Source organism: Lucilia sericata, unplaced genomic scaffold, assembly GCF_015586225.1.
Source record: "Lucilia sericata isolate MDLA Ls3-8-SP2 unplaced genomic scaffold, ASM1558622v1 Contig000039F_arrow, whole genome shotgun sequence".
NCBI classification, from domain to species: Eukaryota; Metazoa; Arthropoda; class Insecta; order Diptera; family Calliphoridae; genus Lucilia; species Lucilia sericata.
The window spans coordinates 531,117-537,709 of NW_023994077.1; the positions used below are offsets into that span (position 1 = coordinate 531,117).

Consider the following 6,593-nt stretch of genomic DNA (forward strand, 5'->3'; position numbering starts at 1 on the left):
GTTGTTTTCAGTTTTTCAACAACAGCAGCAGTAGCAGCAGTAGTAGTTGTAGTATTTCAATTGTATATGTGTTATTTTCTCTGTTTCCTCAGCGGCAGCAGCAGAAGCCGCAGCAGCAACGGCAACAACAATATATACAAACAAACCACTGCTACTAACTGCAAAATGTAATTAAAACAAACCAGAAAGTTAAACAAACCAAACAGCCGACCCACCAACTCACAGACAAACTGACAGAGAAGCAAACGAATGAACGAACAATTAAATGAACTAACGAATATACAAATCTAAATGAATGAATGGATGAAACGATGACTAATGAACATATGACCACGAGACACTTGGTCACTATGACAGTAAGTGTAAATGACGACGTCACAGACAGAGATGACGAACGTTTAAAGAACTTTTTATACATTACATATGTTTACAACGCCCCTTACTCACTCACTCACTCCCTATTTAGCAGCACTTCTCGCTTTAACTTTTGCAAAACGTTAGCGCCAAATTCATAAGCTTGCTTCTGCTCTGCCTGGCTAGACTGTCTGACTCGCCAGCCTGCATAACTTAACTTTAAAACTCTGGCAGTCAGTTGTTAGTTGGCGGCTCATGCATCGTTATCGTTATCTTTTAGTTAAATACAAAAGACAACAATTTACAAAACAAGTGTTAATTGCAATTAAAATTTTTAGATAAATAGACAATAATACGTTACTTTGAATATTTAAAATTTACCGCTTAAAAGATAATGTAGCAAAGTAACAAACTTGTTGTTTTAATAGTGAATAGAAAAGAAAATCCTTTTTGACTTGTGCGTGTTTTAAATTAAACTTTTAATGAGCTTTAAATGTTGTAAATCCTTAAAAGTAAATATGAAGTTAGAGTTAAAATAATTTTTCTGTGCGGGCTGTAGTAAATCCCTCGTTTACTACAAGACTGGCATAACTGAAAAATTGCAAGCAAAAAAAAAAATTTGCAAAAACACGTTACTTATGGAGCTGTGTGTTGTTATTGTTTTGTTAATGCCAAAATCAAAGATGGAAAATTAGGTGTGAAAAATTAGACAGGGGTGGGCGAAAAAAATGATTGTTCTGTTAATGTCAAAATCAAAGATTGAAAATTATGTGTGGGAAATTAAGCAGGGGTGGACGAAAAATTTAATTAAAAATTATTTAATTTTAAAAATTAAATATTTGTAACTCTGTTACTAAGGTTTATTTTTGGTGTTTTTGAGTTTGAGTCGATATTCGACTTTGTCTAATCTTATATACCCTTCACCATAGTTTTTCAATGTTGTTGTTGCTATTTTGTCAAAACTTGAAAGAAATTGTCGGTTTTTTATGAACTTTTCAGATGTTATCTCGGATTTTTGCTCATATCTCCGTTATTTATGGACGGATTTTAATGATTTTAAATAGGAAAGTTCTTGAAGCATGAAGCTGACAGAATAATTGAAGATTTGAATCCCAAAGATATCTGGGGTCTTCAGAAAATTGATTTCAACAGACACACAGATGGACGGACGGACAGACAGATGGACATGGCTTAATCGACTCCTCTACCTATAAGGATCCAGAAAATATACACTTTATTGAATCTATAAAAAGCGACGTTTTGGTACTTTTTTGGTTTTTCAAAAGGTACTTTTTGAATTTTGTATAATATTGAATTTAGAAACATAAAATTAAACATTCACAGTTCTGAATGACTAAAAATCAGTAAGAAAGGATTATTTTACGAACATATCCTGTTCCACATAGGTTCTATAGAATTTTGTGAGTGTTTTTGGACAGACATACATTATCTTCTAAATTATACAACGGCCCAGGGAAAATTGTATTATTTCCACAATTATGTGGTTCTTCTCATGACATTTCTGAGGGATTACGATCAATATAGAAATTAAATGAACAAGCCTAAAGATAAAACAAGGAAGAATTTATGGTCGGGCATGGCCGACTATATGATACCATACACCAGTGTTACAAATGTTAATTATTTTTTTTAATAATAAAGTATTTCATATCATTTTTACCTTAAATCAGAAATAAATTTTGCCTATTTTTGTAGTGATACAAGAACATTTAACATATTTATGAGCTCAAAAGCCCTATTTGGGGGGTACAGTTGTATGGGAGCTCTACGAAATAATAGACCGATTTTAACCAATTTCAATAGGCTTCGTCCTTGGGTCAAAAGAAGAAGAAGAAGCCAAAATGTAATTTTCTTAAAAATTGCTACCTATAGAGTGCGCACAAGGTTTACATGGACAGACGGATAGACGGACATTGCTTAATCAACTCAGAATGTGATTCTGAGTATACTTTAAGGTGGCTGTAGGACCAATATTTTTGGGTGTTACAAACATCAGCACAAACGCATAATACCCTCCCCACTATTGTGGTGTAGGGTATAAAAATCAACACCAATGTTCCATCAAATTCTAATACATTCCTAAATCTAAGGATTCTGAATTAACCGACACTATTGTCAATTTATTAAGCAAATTTTCATATAAAATTTGTTCTATTAATATTGTTAATATTTTAATAAATAAGACCCTTAGTGTTTAAGTCGTTTGATCTGTTCTGGTGTTAGAAAATTAACTAACAATTTGGGATTTTAATATCAAATCACTGGGAATGAATTTTCATGTTTTTATATAAATTATCTTCTTTTAAATATTTTAACAAGTGGTATTCTAATCTTTATAATACCCTAATGTTTAACGATTTTTAATTAAAAAAAATTAAACACAAACACTGCCTCTTAGTAATGAAAAAGACACTTTACAAATAACTAAATTCTACGAAAACCATATAAAAATCACACTGATAATAATCAATATTGGAAGAGTGATAACGATTCTCTCTCACTCTCTCTCTCTCTTTATTTCTTAATATTATCTCTTTTTTCAAAACACAACAATTTTCAAACGACCATATAAACAAAATCATAACAAAGATTGGTACATTCTAAACATTGCTGAGCTCCTGGTAAAATATCAAAAAATCGAAATTTAAACAAATATAATTTGTATGTGTTTATTTATGATTTATAAGGAAGGGGTCGTTCATTTGGAAAAGTTTATTCTGTACTAAAATACAAAATAGGTTGAACTGAAAATCTCTTTCAACTCAAAATATCTTCTAACTACGACAACTGAAAGCCTAATAATAAACAAGCAAAAAAATCGATCGCAAACATTTTATATTATGATTATCATACACATTTTCGAGGTCAAACAAAATTCTCTCAAACAAAAAATTCCCCAAAAACTTGAAAGTTTTATACATTAAGTTTAAATGAAGTGTTTGTTGTATTATACTAATTTTATATGCAAGTTTTCTAGTTTTCTATAGCTTTTTTAGAGTAATTAAACAAATATATGTTTAGTATTCAAATATTAATTCAATTTTTTTAATAATTGTTGGGGCGGATTAGTTAGCTTTATTAACTAGGCTCTCAGTATTTGTAACAAGTTATTTAAAGTTTTTTTTATATTCTAGCTGGGTGTTTTTAATTTTTGGTTTTGTTATACCAAGAGGGCGACTAAACAACTAGTCTTTTTGTTAGTTGTTCAAATAGACAAATGCATTTTATGTTTGTCTCTACATTTGTTGTTTAACTCATAAATACAATAAAACCAAACGCATTTTTTTTGTCTATTTTTTGTTTATTCATACGCATTAGATATTCAAATAGTTGTTTGGTTTATCAGATAAACGAAATAACCAGCCCGCCAGTCAGACAATAAAAATGTGTGAGTAGTTTTCATGATTACGCTGCTGCTCAAGTGCCATGACAATCTCAATACAATTTGTAATTATTTATGGGGGTCACACGCACCGATATGGATTTATTTTATGTAAAACTTGTTGCCCTGTTACTTTTGCTTAGAAAAAAAGCTTAATTTTTGAACTAAGAACTTTTCTGTCACTAGCTTTTCAAGTTCAGGGGCTTGAGTGTGCAACAGAATCAATAAAAGCAAATTGTTGTAATAAAATTTCAATCTAAGAGCTTGAAACTTTAGCAATATAAATGTCTTAACTACTCTAACTCTAAATCTTTATATAAAATTACACTTAGATTTATATTTTTCCTTTTTTATTTACTTTCAGTTTCAAACATTTTGATGTCTGACTTGTATTGTTGTTCACAACCTTAAACATTAGATGAATAATCCCTTAACCCTTTAAAAAGATATTGATGAAAGCTCAAGTGAACAAAAACCAGCTCATTTGAAAGGAAGATGACAATCAAGCCATGTTAGAGCCATTTTTAATCACGAAACTTGCTGAAACTCATAAGTAGATATACAATATTGGCAAATTGACACCAATATAAAGTTACAAAGAAATCTACAAACTGTAAAAAATATATTTTAAATAAAACTTAATTAATTGAAATTAAAAAAAAAAATCATCTGTGTTTTATTTATTATTGGAAATCAGCCTAAAAGAGGAATAATAATTCGTCTAACTAAGCTTTCTAATGAACAATTTACAAAAACCAACTAAAATCTTACATAAAATAAAACAAACGTTCTGGCAACTCTGCCAAAATAATTTTTTATTAATCTTCAATATATCCTCTAGCAAACAAAAGAATCCCAATTAAAATCGTTTCAATAATTTTGAAGATATAACGTTTTGAAAATGTACGCTTAAATCATACAAAGTTCGATTGTCTGGCAACTCTAGCAAACAAAAATAAAATCTCCAATACACCCTCAACCCCTTAAAAGAAATCTGAACAAAATCGGTTTAACAGTTTTGAAGTTATAGCGTTTTAAACATGTGCACCTAACATACACTTAATTCTACTAGTCTGGCAACCCTGACAAATAAATTTTTCCTACAACGAGTAGCTTAAGTCAATACCTTTCGATTGCACCTAATATGATGCCAAACGCTTAAGTACTTACAAAGTTTTACACATTTAAAAAACTTCACACAATATACACATTTTCACAAGCCTGACAACTCTGGTGAAATAAGTTTTTCATAAAACTGATAACTTATATTACAACATAACGTTTGACTCCACTTTCATTTAAATCACTCAAATACTTTCAGAGTTATAGCCATTTTAAAAATCCCTTATTTTACCCAATTTTTCGAAACACGGCAACCCTGTCACGACATCAGTACAGCGCCATCTATTGATGGGGTACATGGGTTTTCTGCAAACGAAAAAATGACGCCAACACACATCAATTTTCAAAACGTTATAACTCGAAAACTACTTAAAATAATTAAAATAATTTTATATGGACCGATAGGAAAATAATTCAAGATTTTAAAAATTTATTTTTCCAGGGTTGCCAGGTTGTTAGTTTGCTAATATTGTTAAGAAAATGAGTGGTACCTACTACAGGCTATAAATCGAAAAGTACTGAATTGAGATGAGTAAGTTGTATATAGATTTGTAGGGAACATATTAAATATTTCAAAAATTTATTTGCCAGGGTTTCCAGGCTGTTAGTTTGATTATATTTTCAATTAAATGAGTGCATACCTTCTACAGGCTATAAATTAAATTATACTGAACCGATTTTAAAAAACTGTATATATATTTGATGGTGATGGATTGAAGATGCCAAAAATTTATTTGCAGGGTTGCCAGGCTGCCAATTTAATCAATTTTGATGCAATTGAATGACTAGAAACTTTGTTTGTTTAATTTCAGCTTTTTCAATTATTGGTTGGCTGATTGGTAAAAATCAGTTTTTCAGAGTCACCAGAGAGTTCAAAACTAAAAACTTATCTTTATTCAGAGATATGTTTATATATTTTTTTACATTTTCAGAAAATATTGCCAATTGTCGTATTGCATGTATGATGTTTAAATCAGATCGCGTAGAAAACGTAATTTTTTAGTTTGAATCTTATGGCAACCCTGGAAATCAAAATTTTAGGGATTATTTTGTTAAGTTATCTATATACATACTTATTTGTACAGTATGAATAGTGTACTTTATTCAAGGAAAGATGGGATCACAAAATTAAAGCATGTAGAAGATTAAATTTGATTATTTCAAATTATGATAAAATTATAAGCCTGGCAACCCTGGCAAAACATTTTTCTTAATCCTTAATTCAGCTCCTACAAGTCTATATACAATTTATCCAAATCGGTTCAGTAGTTTCTGATTTATAGCCTCTAGAAGGTACCTTTTATTTACATCAAAATAAAGTAAAATTAACAGCCTGGCAACCCTGGAAAAATAAGTTTTTAAAATCTTGAATTAATTTCCTATCGGTACACGTAAAATTTATCCTAATAGGTTCAGTAGTTTTCGAGTTATAACGTGTTGAAAATTTGTGTCTGTTGCCCTCATTTTTTCGTTTGCAGAAAAACCATATACCCCACCAATAGATGGCGCTGTACGGATGTCGTGACAGGGTTACTGTGTTTTGGAAAATTGGGCAAATTTAGGGATTTTAAAAACTGCTATAACTCCGTAAGTACTTGAGCGTTTAGGGTAAAAGTGGTGTCAAACGTTAGCTTGTAATTTAAGCTATTGTTTCATGCTAAATTTATTCCACCAGGGTTGCCAGAGTTGCGGAATTTTGTATATTGTAGTAAAG

General features: G+C 30.4%; 1 long non-coding RNA gene across 1 annotated transcript in view; it reads left to right on the forward strand.

Moving 5' to 3' along the window:
- The window catches only part of LOC119613437, a 65,618-nt gene extending 61,225 nt beyond the window's left edge, over positions 1-4,393 (forward strand). Inside the window, exon 3 of the long non-coding RNA XR_005232235.1 lies at positions 4,122-4,393. This is a non-coding gene — a long non-coding RNA (uncharacterized LOC119613437). The remainder of the gene's footprint in view (positions 1-4,121) is intronic.
- The last annotated feature ends 2,200 nt before the right edge of the window (positions 4,394-6,593 follow it).